At 40.4% G+C, this 17,912-nt stretch overlaps 1 protein-coding gene across 9 annotated transcripts in view; it reads right to left on the bottom strand.

Annotated features, from left to right (window-relative positions):
• The window catches only part of CELF4 (CUGBP Elav-like family member 4), a 720,910-nt gene that overhangs the window by 484,955 nt on the left and 218,043 nt on the right, over positions 1-17,912 (bottom strand). The window lies entirely within an intron of this gene.

Below are 17,912 nucleotides of genomic sequence, written 5' to 3' on the forward strand. Positions count from 1 at the left end.
TTAGGAAAGGTACAATGAGAAAGCAAATACAGGGTGATGGGGCAGCTGCCTCATGAGGGGAAATTGAAAGTTGGGGCCAATTCAGGAGTCTGAGGAGAGGTAGCACTGCGATTTACAAAAGGTGAAAGCACTGGCTGAGCTGAACATGAAAATGCTCAACACATCATGGAATAAACAAAATTAAGGGAACAATGAAAGTAGCAGTAGGTCTGTTTAAAAGAGGCAAAAGAAAAAGCTTCTTTATGCAGTAAGTGTTGAACCTCTGGAACTTGCTACCATGGGAGACTGTGTGGAAGGACAGTATCAGCTGATTTTATAAAGAGACTAGACATTCATAGACAGTATACAAGTAAAATGGAGACCAACAGGATGAGGTGTGGGAGTACAAAAGGAATAGTCTGCAGAAAGTGGCTGGTTTTATATGCTCTGCTTGGGTAGCAGAGATGCTCCCAGTGTTCTGCTGCAGACTGAACACTGGGAGAGATGAACAACTGGTCTGATTCAATAGTCATTTCTGATTTTCTTACATCTATGTGCTGCTTTGATGGCAGACATGATTTCCATACCCATATTCTAAAGCAGGGTCTACATGGAGTTCTGAATCCAAAGCCATGTAGCAATGGTTGAAGCAGGGTTTACTCCAAGCTGAATAGCTATTGTGAAAAATAGGGAATACAAGGACAAACCCAGTACCATGATAATGCAACTGCATGACCCAGCCTAGAGATGACTTGCACTTGGTCAGGTCAAAGCTGTGTGAGAACTAAGGTCTATCAGGAAAATATTTCATCAGTATTTCTTATTACAATCTGGTATCTCCAGAGTCAAAGGTCTACCAGTGATCTCCTGGGACACCACATCAAATCTCCTGCAAACATCTTGTTGTCCAAGGCAGGAGGAAGTTTAAGGGAGTTATTTTTATGGGACTTTGTAAGAAATCAATATGATCTATACCAGCTTCTGACTGAGGATATATTTTGTGAAACATTAGCTCATTATTTATCTTCTAGATCTTTTATACCCTAGGTGGGCCAGTGGCATGAATATTTCAAAAGAGGCTTTGTTTATCCCTCTGAACATAATATGAGAAAAAAATGGCCCTTCTCAGAGGCAGCTGCTTCTTCTGATCCAAGAGTTTGTGATGACCTGTAGCTGTCAATTTTATAAACCTAGTCAACAAGGGCACTAGAATCTAAGTGATAGTGACTGAAGCTATGGAAATAGCCTGTCCTTTGTGAAGACATTTTATCATAGCACTTATAATTGGAAGAGCGAGTGTATAAATCCAAAGCAGGGATTCACCAGGGAAGTCCTGCTTATGCAGTTGAAGATCTAAAAATAGGGTAGCAGTTATGACCTATTTTTGGTAACCAGCACATGACTGGGAATGAGGAAGGGGTAAGATCCTGACATCATCTGCTTCTTCAGGAGTCCTGGAAGTACTGAGCCCCATCCTTGTTCCATTGTAGGTGTGGGGAAGGGCCTGCCTTGGGTCTGCATAGCAATGGGCACAATAAGTTAGGGTCTGTTCAAGCTTTGCACTTGGGTGAAAGTCATCTTTGGCATGATCCCAGTGCAAGACATTCAGCAGACAGAATTACACATTCAGACCACTTGGTTGTATGTAGTAACTATTTGATTTTAAATCCAGAAAGGGGGGAGACACTTCCATCTGTTACTGCTAATGAAAAATTGAGTGGCCCAAGACCCCAATCCCTCAAATGGAAGCCTGTCCACAGCTGCAGTCTTGTAATCCACTGAAAAGAAGAACTGCTTTGAGCTTGTGCTAACCAAAATGTGGGTGGGCTCCCCATTACCCTCTCTTTATGAAACAACTTCATTATTCTCAATAATTTAGACTGGCCACTGTGCTCCCTCTGTGCCTTGCATTTCTCTCTCCAGAAGTACAAGCTTTTCACCTGGTTTGTGGACCATTACTACACCTAAGGAACGAGAATACCTCAAAGCCCCTTGTGGTCCACATTCATAGTACTGGAAGTTCCGTATGGAAAGATATAGGTAAACCTCTGAATTCTGTCATCTCTTCACAAGCAGTCAATGCCCCTGCCCCAAACACATGCTTTAAACAAAGACATTAAAGGACATGAATGAAACAACACATTAGTTTCCCCATAGCCTTTGTGCTTGCTGCTAAGAATAAGACACAAATAGGATGGTGTAATTACCAGTTAATAGCACAAGGGTACTTGACTGCTCATGTGATAGTTCCGTATTCAGTTTTTGAACAGTTTCTCAGAAGGGCCTTAAATGCAGAGAGTTTGAAAGGAACTTAGGGGACTAGCTTGCTACGTGCTTCTACTTTATATATTTAAGTTTAGAAGACAGTCCAGACTGTTATATATGCCAACAAAATACACCACAGTTTCACCAAGAAACCTATTGCAGCTCCAGCAGACCATGTTGCTAAATCTGTAGTGAGGATAAAGCTTGCTATACACACTACAATGCTCATAAATAGACAATACTAATACTGATAGTAAAAGAAGTTTTTAAACTGGCCACATTCTGATGCATCCTTTCTCATAGTCATACCTCAGAACCTCAGTAATGATCTGTGAGAACTCCTTGAAAACCGACCAGGCATAAAATCATTTGCAACAGAATTTGTCAGTAAAAAATATTCTTTAATAAATAGGTAACTTCCAGGTCCCGTTTTTGATATACCATCTGTGAGATTGCATCTGCATGCAATGGTGATAAAAGTGGTCAGGTTCTGGGAAAAAAATGGGTTAATATTTTAACCCTTTAGAGATATGGGTTATTTTATGCAGGAGTTTTGCAGATTCTGATTTTTGTTATGATAGTGTGACTCCAGAATAATTCATTTATCTGAAGACTTTTAGATTTATTCCACTGAGATCAAAAGGAAGACAAATCAAACTGACATCCAACAAATAGCCTTCCAAATATGTAAATCAAGAGATATGAATCTGCAGTTATTGATAGGTACAAATTACCGGTAATTGTCCAGGTGAGGAAAGAGTTTTGTCTACTTCTTCTTTCTCAAAATTCAGAGGAAAGAAATACAATGAATCAAAAGAAAACCCTGAAAGCACCTGCAAACTCATCAGTCTCTTTCATTTTTCCAAAGCATTATCACAGACATGTCTTACCAAGTGTAATTGTTCATTTTGATTAATAAAGAAACAAATAAATAGATAAATAGATAGATAGATAAATAAATAAATAAAATAAATAGAAGAATTAGATGTTACAACCATTAAATTTGGCTGAAAACGGATAAGAACAGAAATCATAAACAAGTCTGGTGTTGACCTGTTTCCAATCTGTACAGACTGGTAAGTTTTGAACAATTCAGTCAGAGAAGTGTTTGACTTCCTGAGTGATTTAGACCTGAATGAATCAGTTGAGCTTTGGTTATGTGATCAAGAAAAGAGATCTTTTCTTGATTTCAAATATTGCTTCTTTCTGAAGGGTGAAACACAAGATGCATATGGGTGGTGGACCATAATAAGAGTCAGAGAGATATGGTATTTTAAAGCCCCAGAGAAGACCTCATTTGAATTCTATTCTGAACTTCCTGGCTTAGGCCTTTGTCTACACCCTCCTGCTTTTATTCTCTTTAGTTGTGCACTAACAACTTTAAGGCTCGTGCAGCATGTAAGCTGATTGCTTTGAATATAAATGGGTAGACTATTAAAAGCAGAATTTAGGCTTCTACTCATAAATCATAAAAGGAAGCATAAATTCTGTGTTTTAGTGGAGATTTAAATTCCTAAATGGGTTTTATAGGAACCACATAAGACCTACTGACAATACCCCTTTATGATAAAAAGTAAATAGAAGTGACAAAGTCAGAATTCAAAATGCCACTGCTTAGCTCCCAGTAGCCTGAAGAAGACCAAAAAAATGGCTGGAGGAAATCTCAGAGGAAAACAAATGATAACATGAAATTAAATGTGTAATATTCCTTTTTATGCTGTGTGGCGGGAAAAAAGCACTCAGAGAATGAGCTGGTACATTTGCATAACAAAGGAAATCAACAACAACAACAAATTGCCATCGTGTTCAAAGCTGATAATTGCACAGATGACAACAAGAAAGCGCCTTTCTTCTCAGCTCTCTAGGGGACAAGCCTTGTTGAGATGAGGAAAAAAGGTGGAAAGTGACCCCACTTGCTTTCATGAAAATTAGCAAGCTCAGAAAATGTCTTTGGTGCAAGGGGGTGGCCAGTGAATGGTGTGAATGCTGATGAACACGATGAGGGCAGAGGCTCAGCCAATGTTCTCATCAGCTCCATCAGATGATCGTCAACTGGCAGCAGACTCTTCAAACAACCCTTATCCAGCCTACCAGCATTCAACTCACCTTGTCAACAAGGTCTTTTTGGAGAAGTGATTTTTGAGGGGGTTCTGGTTTTTTGGCTTTGTCGTGCTTTAAATTATTATTTGTTTTTTCTACTGATGTTTTCTTTCAGAATGCCACTGAGTTTGAATTATTCAAGACCTGTGAAATGTGGGAAGCTCTCTTGTTTCTCTACAGAATGGCCCCAATTAATGGTCCTCAATTTTCCCATACCAGTTATCTGCACATCTCACCTTACTGGGATCAAAGTCAAAGTATTTTCAATCGCTACCTCCTCTGATGTTCCCAAGCCCTAGAAGAGTTCTCATTCTAAGAAAGAGGTGCTTCTTTGGGCACCAACACATCACCAATTGTAACTGGTTTTGTCAGCATGAAAATATATATTTGCTTCATCTGCAAGATGAAACATAATTCAATTTTTCCAATGATTTCCTGGAAGTAGTGTGACTTCAGAAGTCTACTAAAAGTGCTGAATAGTGGTAGTATTTTTTTTTTTTTTTTTAGTTATCCAGTGGTAGGGTGTCCTTGAAATGAGCTCTGAAACCCTTTGAAAGTATGCTACTGCTGCTGAAAGTCCTATAGAGAAAGACAGGCTGTAGGAGACCAGGACCAATTGATACATCCTATTTAACTCCTCATTTCTTCCTTACTATTTCCCATGCCTGCATCAATAATGCAGCAGGCAACAAAAATGAACGAAGTCACAGTCTGATTCTAATCATTCTTATTCTAGGACAAGCTCTAATAGCACAAAAATAGCTCCCATTGGCAAGTCTTTATAGACTTGAGAGGTTTAAACCCCTGAAATCTGTCCTTTAACCTTTTGGAAAACATATATAAAACTTAACAGTTTCAACCATTTGAGGTAAGAAAAAACCTTTTCAGAGTTTGAAGAGTTTAACACAAATAAAATAATTCTAGGCATATAAATTATTAAAGTCAGTGTATATTCTACAAGGCAAGTTATCTGAATGTATTTTAAAGTCTTTGCTACTGAATTTTGCAGCAGTTTTAATTTTCTGTCATGGTCAATAGGATTGATTAAAAAGCAAACAGCTCCTCCTTCCACCCCCCTCAATAATGTAGAGAAGAAAAACACAAATGTTTAAAATCAGTGAGGCATTGTTTTGTTTTTAAATCCCCTGGGATTTTTGTATTTGGTTTCTGATATCTAGTTTGCTTTTATTCATTCCAGAATAAATGAATGGCAGTCAGAGAGACCTTCAATAGACAAGACGGTTAAGGTACTCATATGAGATCCCTGGGTTCAAGCCTCAACAGCAGACAAAACAGAAACTTTTGCCTGAGGCTTTAACATCCTATGTACCTTAACCTGTCAGTCCTTACAGTTGGAAGAGTTTCATCTTGTATAAATAATGAAACATTTGTAGGGAAAGGAGGTGCAGGCGTGAAAGCTCTGTCATTGAGGGACTCATTTAGGAAGACTGAAGGCACAGATTCAAAACCTTCTTCACCACAGGAAGAACAGGTAAAAGGCTTTCCTATCACCTAGACAAATGCAGTAAGCCACTGCACTACATTGTCTCTCATGTGGGTGGATTTACCTCCCCACCCTGCCTCTGGTGGCCAGTAAATATGAGAGATCTTAACATTATTCTGAATGATAGTTAACCATTGAATCCTTAAAAATCTGTCGTTGGGTAGAACTCTTTGCAGTCAAATTTAGGCTCTGAGAAACAACTGAACTGCTGTAGGAATAAGAGGATTAGCTGACCAGGAGAGGAATAAACCTATATGGGACTGCTAATGGATTCCTTAGCTATCTGCACGCTCCTGTTTAGAAGGAGTCTCATTTTACTTTCTGAACATACTTAATTGGAAAGTGACTGTAGGAGGTCACTGTAAGATGAAAAATTTACATCTAACTGCTCCTCTAAGTTCAGATGTTTGCAACACAGGATCATCATACTCGTGCTACAGGGCACAGGGAGCTTTGCTTTTGTCTCCACTTCATGTCCAACAATCAAATGAAAATGAAGTAGAGACCAGGTTCTCATGAGACCTGGGAGCAGTGGGAGACAAAATGAAAATATGAGTCTGAATTATCTCAATGGAATCCAGGATGCAAATGTGAGGGGCAGGGGGGTGGGGTAGAGTTGAACACTTTGCTGTTTAATCTGTTTTGGACAGGTTACAAGAGCAAGGTTTTCTTGTCTGAAGCCAGTAGAGCAGCTCATGAAGACTTAATCAGATAAGCGGGTCTGTTCTCTTCTTGTTTCCCTGGCTGGCTGATGGAGTTCAAGACCTGCAGGCAACGGAAAGAAGCACCAATTGCCACCTCTCTGGGTGCAGGTTCACTACATGCATCTTTAATGGGTTAATCCTGCCAGGTTTTGGTTGAAGCAGCAAGCCTAGGGTCTGCAGGTAGGTGAGTTTTTTCCAACTGAGGACAGCGGGTGCACAAACTGAACTGCAAAAACAGGAGAAAGAGACTGGCTTGCATTGATCCTGCTGAATGCAGCAACCTGAGCCAGGGACAACTCTGTCTAATGGGCTGTGGGAGTTGTATCAAAAGTGATGAAGATGGGGGCAGGCAGAGGAAAGGTTGGAAATGCTTGAAGTGATAGTCTTCAGCCTAAATCCATCACACTGCATAATCAAGTGCGTATGGGAAGCTGGTCTTGAGGTGCTGCCCAGATGCCCATTAAAATCAGTTTTCTACAGTTCTGGTCATTAGCAAAAGGTTGACTGTTAATACTGTTAATTTTCTGTAGTGTACTTCAGTTTACTGATATGACAGACAGAGCTGGAAGCTCCTTCCTCAATATTTTAACATAGTTCCTAAACAGGAACAAATAATTTCAGACTTTGTGAAATCAATGAGGCCTGTTTGCCAATAGCTTGCTCGTGACTGGATTCTCTGATGTCTAATAAAGGACAAGATCAATTAGCTCTTCCTTCAGTTAAAGCAGTGATAGTGTCTTTTCCTTACCATTCCACCTGTTTCCAAAATTCATGTGAGAACAGAATAATATGTGAGCCTTTTTACTTCCACTGTTAATTTATCACAAATCAGCTCAGAGTTCAAAAGTTGAAGGACAGAAAGAAACTGTGATCATATAGTTTTTCTTCACCTTGAAGCCAGATGTATAATTTTAGATTAAGTTGGAGCTGCTTAGAGATCTCCATGGCAGTACAATACCATTTGTCCAGGGAGCAGACTGAGATAACAAAATTATCATGACCGCTCCTCAACTAAGCTGATTAGCCTGTGCCTCACCAACAACTGCCCCTCTCTGGGGGCCTGATCCCACCATGCATCTAGACCCTGCCCATGTGTATAAGGGAGTAGTTCCCTATAATATTTGGAAGTGTCTGGCAAACATTAAGAAATTTCACAGTCTCACCTGGGAAGAAACTGCATTTTAACTCCATTTAGCAGCTAGTGAAATGAGGGAAAAGGGAAAAATACGTTTTGTGTGTTGTTCAAGGAATGAAGAAAAGCTGTGGCATAAAACCATGTATCTCCCACATATCAGCTTTGTACTTCCAATGAAATCTTATCTTTTAAACATTGGTAATTTAGTATTTGGTACAATCCTGCAGTACTTGAAAGGTTGTGTCTAGGGTTTGGTATGATTTTGTTTCCCTTGAACCAAATTGGGATCTTTCAAGTGATGGTTTACAACAGGAGCAGGGCTATTACTTTTCTCTAATGAATTCATTCATGTAACAGGACCACTTCCACCATGTGAAAAAATTTCTACTCCTGTCCTTTGCTCTCCAGACACAAACCCAACCCCACGCCATTACAAGGTCAATCTCCAGTAGGACAGAGAAGGCATGTCTTCCAAATCCCATGTCCCTGTTCCTACTTGACATTGGATCTCTCTCCCCTTTATTTATTTCGTTTCCTGTTCTCAGTGTGCTGTGAACCTCTCCAGGTTCATTCATTCATTTCACTTTGGCAGCAAGTCACTACGCAAACAATCTATTGAGGATGCAATGGAAATAATATTACGCTACTGAGCTGATAATACTTGACTTTAATATCTCTTAGCAGCATCTCCATTATGCTATGTCAGTGAAACAGATCAGACAGTGTAGGTCTCTAATGTAAACCAAGAAGGGGGGTGGGGGAATACTTCTGCTATCAAAGTGAAACTTCTAATACATCAGCAACAGAAGGTGAAGGGGCAGCAGAACTGCAAGGGAACAGATCAGCTATCTTTCAAGTAGTGCCTCTGAGCAGGTAGCTAATAAACATCTGTATTTAACTCCAAGCACTTTTCCTCCCTCTCTTTCTCTCATCTTCTTGTCTTGTCTGCTCCCACTAATACACTAGGTTGGTTATATATAGCTCGTTTTAGTGACATCATAACCATTCCATTGGTCATTATCATGTTACTTAAACAGATTTACGGTCTGTGCGTTTGAATAAAAAAAGGACAAAAGGGAGATGTTCAAGGAGCCATGAGGAAAGATATTCAAGAAGTGTGGTTAAGACAGCCCTAAGAAGCTCTGTGAGTGGCTTTGCTCTCTAAATCAAGCCAGTAAGCCTGTCTTGTACATAAGACACAGGACAGGGAGTTGGGACAAGCATGCTGTTCTTGTTTCTTCCATTTTTTGGCTATCTGACCTTCAGGGATTATCTAATTTTTCAGTATCACTGTTTTTGCATTTCCAGCTTGTGTGTGAGAGAGTATCTTCTGTGTTTTAGTGGCTAGATGGACACATACATGCTAAACGTATTCATTCCTTTAATTCAGTTGATATGGCAGCAGTGTAGCACTTGATGCAGCAGTTGGCTCTAATAGACCCTGATCATGGGTCAGATTTGATCCTGACGGCCAATAATTTCATCTGAGGATAAGGGTGCAGTTGGATAGAAGGATATTTCTATTTCATTAAATAACCTCTGCTGCCTCAGCAAGCAACTCATCAAGGGAACCATTAACAGCGTGAAATTTTTAAATGCGTGTTTACAGATGATTCTATAACGAAGATGCCTGGAAGAGCCTTTCAACTCTTCCAGGTGAATTTTGATGGCCACATCAGATATAGATAAAATGCAGAAGGTTGAAGAGGTCAAGTCTGAAATGAATGGACCTCTGTTTAACTCTTCATGTCCTGGTGAACTTGGCTGACTTTATTCTGCCTCTCTGGTATTCTTCTGCATGCCGATAATGACAACTTATCATTCCTGAACCTATTGCTGGTTGGCGTGCCACTGCCACCTATACCTAGGATTGTAAGCTACGAGTGTGAAATCACAGTTCAAAGGAGAATTAAAATCCTGCATCTCTGTTCCTACAATTACCTCATACATATCTCTAGAGGAGCAGAGAGGTGGTCCTGTTTGCTATATTACAGGCTTGGGGAGAAGTGTGAATGACAGCTGTACTAAGGCAGAATAATTTACCAGAGAGAAAAAGTCAAGGAAAGAAAAGAAAGAATGAAGTTTTTAATGGGTTTCTGAACTTTCTGAGAGGCTGCAGACACAGCATCCTAGTTTTTGAGATCTATGCTCAAAATGATGAGTTTTCCCCATTTTCTTTTGCTGCTAAACTTCCTCATGCAGCCAAAATACAAGTGGTCCCTCGGCACTTGATTTATATTATTTTTAGCGATGTGCAGGCAGCAACAGTTTTAGGCCCTCAAAGCCTAATAATATTTTTCCTTCAAAGAAGAAAGAGCAAGAAAAGTGATCCTCCACAGCAGATCAGAGCAGGGGGAGGTGACTTATAAAAGTTGGGACTGGCAGATTCAGCACCATACCCTAATTAGATGGGAACTTGGCATTTGCAGTGACTTCTGCCCAGGTAAAGCTTTACTCTGACTAGAGCAGGGAATAAATTCAGCACCTCTTAAAGCTGTCATGGTCTAAAATCTGTCCAGCTCTGTGAGCAACCTCAAATTTAAATGATCCTGACTTCAGACTCCTAAAATAACATGTGCTGAACTATAGAAAACAGCTAATTTTAAGGGTAAGGTACTGGAATAAGTCTCAGGACACTTCAGTCATTACCAATTGTGTACCAAATTTAGAAGTCACACTGGGCAAGGCATATAACTTAAACCACATATGTTGAACAGGCACATTCTTTTGCTTGTTTTGTTTCTTCAGACAAAAACAACTTTGGGAACAGGGGTTCTCCTTACATGTCAGTCCATGATCTTAGGCTCTTCTAAAGGATAAATAGCCAGAAGCAATTCAGTACTGGCATATCTTCATCGGAACATTGGGAGTAGATTCATCAGTACAGATTTAGTCATCTACAGTGTTGGCATTTGCATCTGAGATAGTCATCTAGGTCACCTTCACAACCCATGAGGAATTGTCAATTCTAAAGCACGATCCATTTAATTCAAATGTAGATGTCAGGAGAATCACTCTCTGGGATTGCCTGTTTCTCTCCACTGACTGTGTATAGAGTCTAGGCAATTAGGTCAGATGTGTATTCCTTATACGCATTCGTCAATGAAGCCCAGGTAGTGACCCCTTGCAGAAGACACCCTCTTCAAAGCATCTAGACTTTCCAGGATTTGGCTTGTAGTTAGTCTCAACTGTGGGATCCTTACTGACCTATGGAGACTCCCCTGAGTGCCCAGGTATTGCTGTGACCTGCTAGAGCTCGGAGGGTGAGAATAGGAGTAAGATGAGCACTGATGAAACAAGGAGTAGATTTACATATCCTTTTAGGCAACAACGTTGAATTTCTTCTGTAAGGTAAAGAAAAGCAACACACACACGCCTACAAATGTGAGCAATTCTGTCTGCAGGAGAAGCAATGCACTTTGACTTCTTGTGAAATCTTTTTTCAAGAGTGAGAGACAGTGGGCATTCTCCAGTTTTACTAAGGCATCCCTTTCACAGAGTAGGGTAGTAAAGAAGCACCATTTCCTGTACCTAAGACCCTGGTTTCACAAAGCTGGTCACAACTTCACATTTAATTGAAACCATCCCACAAGTTCAAAGGTTACAGCTGGGGACAAGGCAGAAAGGAAAACTAACAGGCACTGAGAGAAAGATTTCTTAAGAAGACGAACTGCAGAGGAAAATAATAAAATAAAAGGAACAGAACATTAAAAAAATCAACAACCCAGTCTGGAAACCACCCCACTGCCACAAAGAAAGCCATTAATTTACATTCGCAAGGAACCCAACAGCAGCTGGAGGTGTCTGCGCACTGCCATTCCACAGATGATGTCAGGCCTGTAGAAGATTTTTCAATTAATCTCTCTTGACCCTATGCCTTGAACCGTCATTCCTATTTTTAACAATCCCATTCTGTTGGATGACCTTGGGACCCAGTGACCAATAATGCCCATTTAAGTAACTGCGGGGGTGTCGGTAAGTATGCAAGGAGAATTTGCAAGGGGCTCATTATATAGAGAGTTAGTTACCACAAAGAAGGACTCTCTCTCTCTCTTACTCTTGCCTGTAGGCTAGTAGCTGGGGACCTGAAGCAGACACTCGGTCATGCTAAACACACAAAAAATGCTCTAAAAGAGCCATTCTGCTTGTAGACAGTTACAGAACTTGAAGAAGAAAGGGCATATGAATATATACCAATCAAATCTGCCAACATCATGAAGAAAACCATCAAAAACTTCATATTCCTTCTTTCTACTAAAACATTAGATAGAAAGGAATTGCAACTAAAACAAAAGAAGCCCAGATTTGTTTCACAGCACAGTGTAGAACCTAGGTTATTCCTGCTAATCATGTTGAAAGACTAACACAGGAAGGATTTGGCTTCAAGTTCATGCATGTACATCAAATTTAGAGAGTAATTTTGTTTGAGATGAAATGCACTAAACCACTTTGCCTCACCAGTTTTACAGAAGTTTTATGCCCACAAGACGTGTGCTTCAAAGCATCCTGACAGAGATTCAGCAGCAATCCTTGGATGCAAAAAACTTTTATTCCAATATGAAAATGTGTTGTATGCTTGTAAGCATTGTAACGTTATGAATGTGTTCCCTTTCCTGTCTTCAGTACATGCGTTTGACAGGCTGAGAAATAATATATTTTTCTGTTTTCTTAAAATAAAAATAATTATACTTTGTTGAATAGTGCTATGATGACAACATGGGAATGAAAACACTGTGTTGTGATGCTGTGCAAGCCTCTCTGTACTCCTTTGTTGATGGAGTGACAACCATCTTGGTCCTAACTCTACATTTCAACCAGCTATCCTTTCTGCAAAACTGTTTGGATGTGAGAGGGGGAATGATAACAGATAGGGCTAGGTTTAAAGTAGAATGAATGATAGACCTCGCAGACTGGGTTGAATTTGAAGATATGCAAGTGAAAGGAGAGTTTTCTTTGTAGTGTCCCCACTCTTGGGGTTCTGGTAGGTAATAGCTGAAGAACAGGTAAGAGGATTTATAGGAGTTGTGTGGGTAATGTGGGATTAATGCTATTAATCAGAACATAAAACCTGTCATCCTGGGTCAGACTAAAAGTCTGTAACAAAATAACCTGCTTCTGACAGTGACCTGTAGCAGATGTTTCAGGAAAGTATATAAAAGCCATGGCAATTACAGTACGATCTTTCCCCTGGCTGTACTCTCATGCCTGCAGTCAGAGGTTTAGAAGCCTCCCAGTTTTGGGGTTTTTTTTCTGAAGCTTTCAGAAGATTTGCATGTAAAAAGTTACAAAATCCATCAGTAAAATCAGGCATTGCTGATGTTTACTGGTTAAAACCACTCTTGTAAGAATGCATGAAGATCAGACAGCTTGTTTTTATTATTCAGACTGAGTAATAATATTATTATTACTCCAAACAGGCTTAGATCCTTGACTAAAAGCACCTTTGGCATATAGGGAGAGCATGTAATTTTCTCTGAGATGCCATTCAAGCTCCATGCCCATCAGATCATACCAAAATGCACAAATCTAGTGGATTACATGTTGAAAGGCTGGATATAGTACTGGAGCAGAAAGATTTCAAGGGTCTCTGAAAATTCATCAATTATGATAAACCTGTTCATCCAGCATCTGCTGAAAAACCCTTGTCCATGTATTTGTCCTGGTATCACTCTTGCTGGGTCATAGACTAGCAAGGCGGCCAATGCACTCTGCCCTAGTAGCGTTACACAAAACTGATCCTAAGTCATGATCAAATGAAAGCAGAAGGACAAAGCACCAGCAGAACAAAGAAGATAAGGCCCACAGAAATCCATCAAATTTTAAAATGCATTGGATGCAGTAACATCTCAGAGGAGACTCAGATAAGGACACAAGTAACACTTCTCACATAATCCTTTGAGACTGAACTTTGACGCACAGGCTTACCAGTTCTCCAGCAGGTCTGCTCACCTCTTTGTTCCTTCAGGAGCCTTTCTTTTCTAATGGTGAGATTTCATTTTGCTGAGCTCCATTAATTATTAGACAACAAGAACTAAAAATCAAATACTGCTGTGTGGATTTCTCCACCTATCATACAAATCTCACTCACCTTTATTTGCTGTTGCCACTCTAGTTTCATCCAGGGCAGGTCTGCTTACCATAGCTATGTTCAGAACTCATTTCTATATTCTATACATCCTGACATTAAGCAAAACCTCCCTTTTTTTCTTGTTTACTCCAATTAGTTTATATTATAACTTTCTTTATGTCCTTTACTTATACCTTTTAATTCCCCTTTCTTTTTAATTCACTGGCTCTGCACCAGTGTTGCTTAACTCTCATGAAGTATTTTGGGACATGCTTGATTAGAAAAGATAGAGGAGATTAAATTTCAGCAGTTCTGTATTTTTATCTAGATATTTCCACTTTCCCCTGTTAGTATAACTGGAGCATTTATAAATTTAGCATTTTAACAATGGGGTGTTGGGTTTTTTTCCAAATATTCTGACTTCACTGTTTTAAAACAAAGAGAAAGAAACTTACATGATGGATCTAAAAAGGATTCTGGATTTCTTCTTTTGAAACATATTTTAGTATTCTAATTGGATTATTATTTTTATAACAGCCCCCATGTTTTCTGGACATTTAAAATAAATTCATGTCAAAGTTACAAGATTTCTTTGATGTTATGTGGAATGCCTAAAGTATTTTGGGTTTGTATCTCTTTCTTTTCAAGCAGAGTTTGAGATACTAATAAAATTAGCTGATTTACAGAGATGGAAGTTTCAGGGGAAAAATTATATATATTATGAGTCTTTGGTCCTTACAAGTTTAACGCTCAGATATTCTTCATTTTCCTAAGTGAAAAAAATTAATTTAATAGATGTTATTTGTGATTCATTCTGTAGATGGAAAGGTAGGGGTTTTTTCCTCTTTAAAAAGCTGTGCAGTGCTTTAAACATAACCCTGTGAAAAAAATAAAAAATCAGCCATCCACCTGGAGTTTTGACTCATATTCTCTTTCCTTCAAGCCGTACGCCTGACTTATTTGTAAACCTTCCAATAAACATGAATCTGACAGTCAGCCTAATATGCTGGAATCAAAAGCTATTATTGACTTTGCCATATTGATCAATGGTGGCCCAAGCCCCGTAATAGATTATGGTGTTTCTCTCTGAATGCGGCTGCTCAGCTGTTCCCTCGCTGCATTAAATGAATGTTCCTTTGTCAGGAAGTGTTAAAATGACCTGGTTCAGAGCCTCCTGCTCCAGGCCTTGCCCTCCCATAGATTGGGTGCACAATACACTTCTAGAGCCATGTAAATGCCAAAGCAGGAGGTTGCTACTCCTGTTTGGAGGTGGATTTCACGTGGTTCGTTGCCACTCACCCCTGTTTTACCCTCCCTTAGTAACACATCCATCTCCTTTCCCATGGCACGTCTCACCAGCATTTGTACATTTTTTCTTCACCACTCTGCTGTGTGTGCTATATCCTCATCTTATAGACTGGGAACAGAGCCACAGGGAGGCTAATTGACTTGTCACACAGAAAGCTCATGAATAAGAGGGAGTTTGAAGCCACTTCTTTCATGTCAACAGCAGGCGTATGAAATGTTGACTAGCTCCTTCTCTCCTTATGTTCCTCAAACCAACCTTCTCCCAGCATTAAATTCCAAGACAGTCACTGGGTGAAAAAGATCTCTTTGTCTGCTTGAAAAGTATGGCAGGATGGCTTTTACATGACATCAGTCTGAGCTCATAGGAACCCTGAGAAGGACTATCTTATGCCTGGAGGAGACTTATATTTCAGCAGACTGCGCAGTCATGGTCTTTTCTGAGCTACCTAGATGTGTTAACTGCAATAGCTCCGGGAACCACACCGACCCTCTCCCATAAGCAATAGCAGCAGCCATCCGGAAGGCAGCCCCTACGCTGTGCACTGCTCTGGGCTGGGATTTAGGCCAATGATCAGTCCAGCTAAGTTCCTAGCAGAAGCAACCTTTCATGAGGGGTACAAGGATTTAAAAAACACAGAAAGTTCTGCTGTTTCTACAGCAGCCCCTTCTCTTGAAACCAGGAAGAAAAACAAGAAACTAAAACCAACCAAACAAAAAAAAAAACCACCAAAAAAAACCCCAACAACTCCTCATGTATTGTGGAAATATGCAATTCAGAAATTTTTAAATGCAGAAATGTCTAAGGAAAATTTCTACTTCTGCAGAAAAAGATGTAATCTGTACTGAACAGCCAGTTGCAAAAAGTGTTTCAATATTATCTTTTCACAGGAAAAAATTATACATAACGTTCAAGAAAAATGAAATGACTACATAAATGTGGTTTTATTTTTCACAGATTGTTTTCCTAAGTTAGAATATATTGACTGGATATAATCTGAAGAAAAGCAAAAGATTAAAGAAAGGCAGAAACATTCAGTGATCCACTCAAGACAGGTCACAATTTGTGAGACCCAAGCAGGTCAGGAGCAAGGTGTGTACAGGAGCTATGCAAAGGAAAGCTAGCACTGCTCTTCCCTGGGAGTAAGTCCACAGCCAACAATTCCAGATCTGTTATTCAACAGACGTTCCTTCAAACTGGGAGAAAACAAAACTGTGCTGTGAAGCAAACAATGGACATTGGTATTGAAATGAAAAAGATATGGAGAACATGAGAGTTTTAGAGCAGGTGGCATCAAACCCTTCCCAAGCAAGTCAAGGGCTCAGTGTCCCCAAAGCAACTCGGCAGAGAGTTCCCCAAAGCAATCTCTTACACAGTCTTCTGTAGTATGTAAATTTATTGAAATACAGTCCCCTTTGCCTACTGGGAGATGAGTGCACTGTGATCCGTCCTCTCTGCCCACACTGACACAGGCAGCTGACATTGTGGTTTTGAAGATTTCCTTTTTGTTTTTGCTGCCAGCTCGTGGGAGGGGGAGAGAAGGAGGAAGGGGAAAGAGGAGGGCGTTACGCGCCCGCAAGTATGTGTAGGCAGGCCAAGAGAATCTGTGCCACTGAACACCCAGATGGCAGGAAAAAGTCACCTTTTACTAACTGGATCTGAGGCAGATTTTTATAGTGTGTGGGTGTGAGAGAGGGCAGGGGCTGTGAGGGGGATGCAGGAAAGCAGAGCATGTAAATGCACATATGTTTACCCCAGAAAGAGGGAGAGGAGGGCACAGAGTGGATAAACAGGCTTCTATCTGCTTGTATAGAGTGACAGAGTTGCACAGGGAAGAGGGGCAGGGTTACAGAGACACCCTTCAGGAGCAGAAATTCAAGCACCTGATAAGTCTTTCCTTTGCCCTCCTCTGTGCAGAGGCACACAGAAGGTCTCCAGCTTCCCACTGCCCTTGCAAGGTATATTACAGGACAACTTCTTTTTCCCCAGATCCCCTGAAATTGCTTTAACAATGGTGAAAAACTGTCTGTCTTGACCTTTACTTTCTCTACAGCCCTGAAGGTGACAAAGTCCATGTGCAAGGCCAGGGTCACATTCTGTGACTTCATGCTCCTGACCATGAGGCTGTGCCTCCACCTGTACCTCCTTGCAATCTGTATTTCTGGCTTTAGGAAGAAATGAGCCAGCAGAACCATTCAAATATACTTTTCTGAGCACCCATATATCTATGTTAATAAACTAAACCAGTCTGTAACTTGTTCTTTGACCCTACAGGTATGAAAGCCTTGCACATGTGTAGTTAAATTCTCTACCTTCTCCCCAAAACTGGGTGGGCTGAGTCCCACATGCCTGAAAGTCTCCACTATCCCCTAGACTGTGGCACAGTGCTAATTAACATGGGCCCCAAACACGGCAGGGAGTATGCTAACAGCAAAATATTATGGGCAGACCCTTGCTATATAATCACAGAGTGATTGAGGGTTGGAAGGGACCCCTGAATGTCATCTTGTCCAACCCTTCTGCTCAAGCATGGTCAGCTTCTTGTCAGTGCTCAAGTCCGTGCCCATAATTTACCAGTGTACAGGGTTCCTTGGTAAGATCTTGACTCTTCCATCTCCAGGAGTTGAATCCCAATTGTAGTTTCCATTCACCTGAAGTATCTGAGATGCTAGGTGGCTTGCAGCTCTTGGCAGGTGAGCAAAACTCAAAGGGACAAGAAGGCTGACTGGAGCTGTTGAATCCTGCTTTGGTTAGGAGCGTATGGGATACGCATATACAGCTCTCCAAAGCTGCAATAAAATACCTCTAAATATCCCATATTAATTGTATATCTGTAACAGCACTGGTGCTCA

Source organism: Falco peregrinus, chromosome Z (genome assembly GCF_023634155.1).
Source record: "Falco peregrinus isolate bFalPer1 chromosome Z, bFalPer1.pri, whole genome shotgun sequence".
NCBI lineage: Eukaryota > Metazoa > Chordata > Aves > Falconiformes > Falconidae > Falco > Falco peregrinus.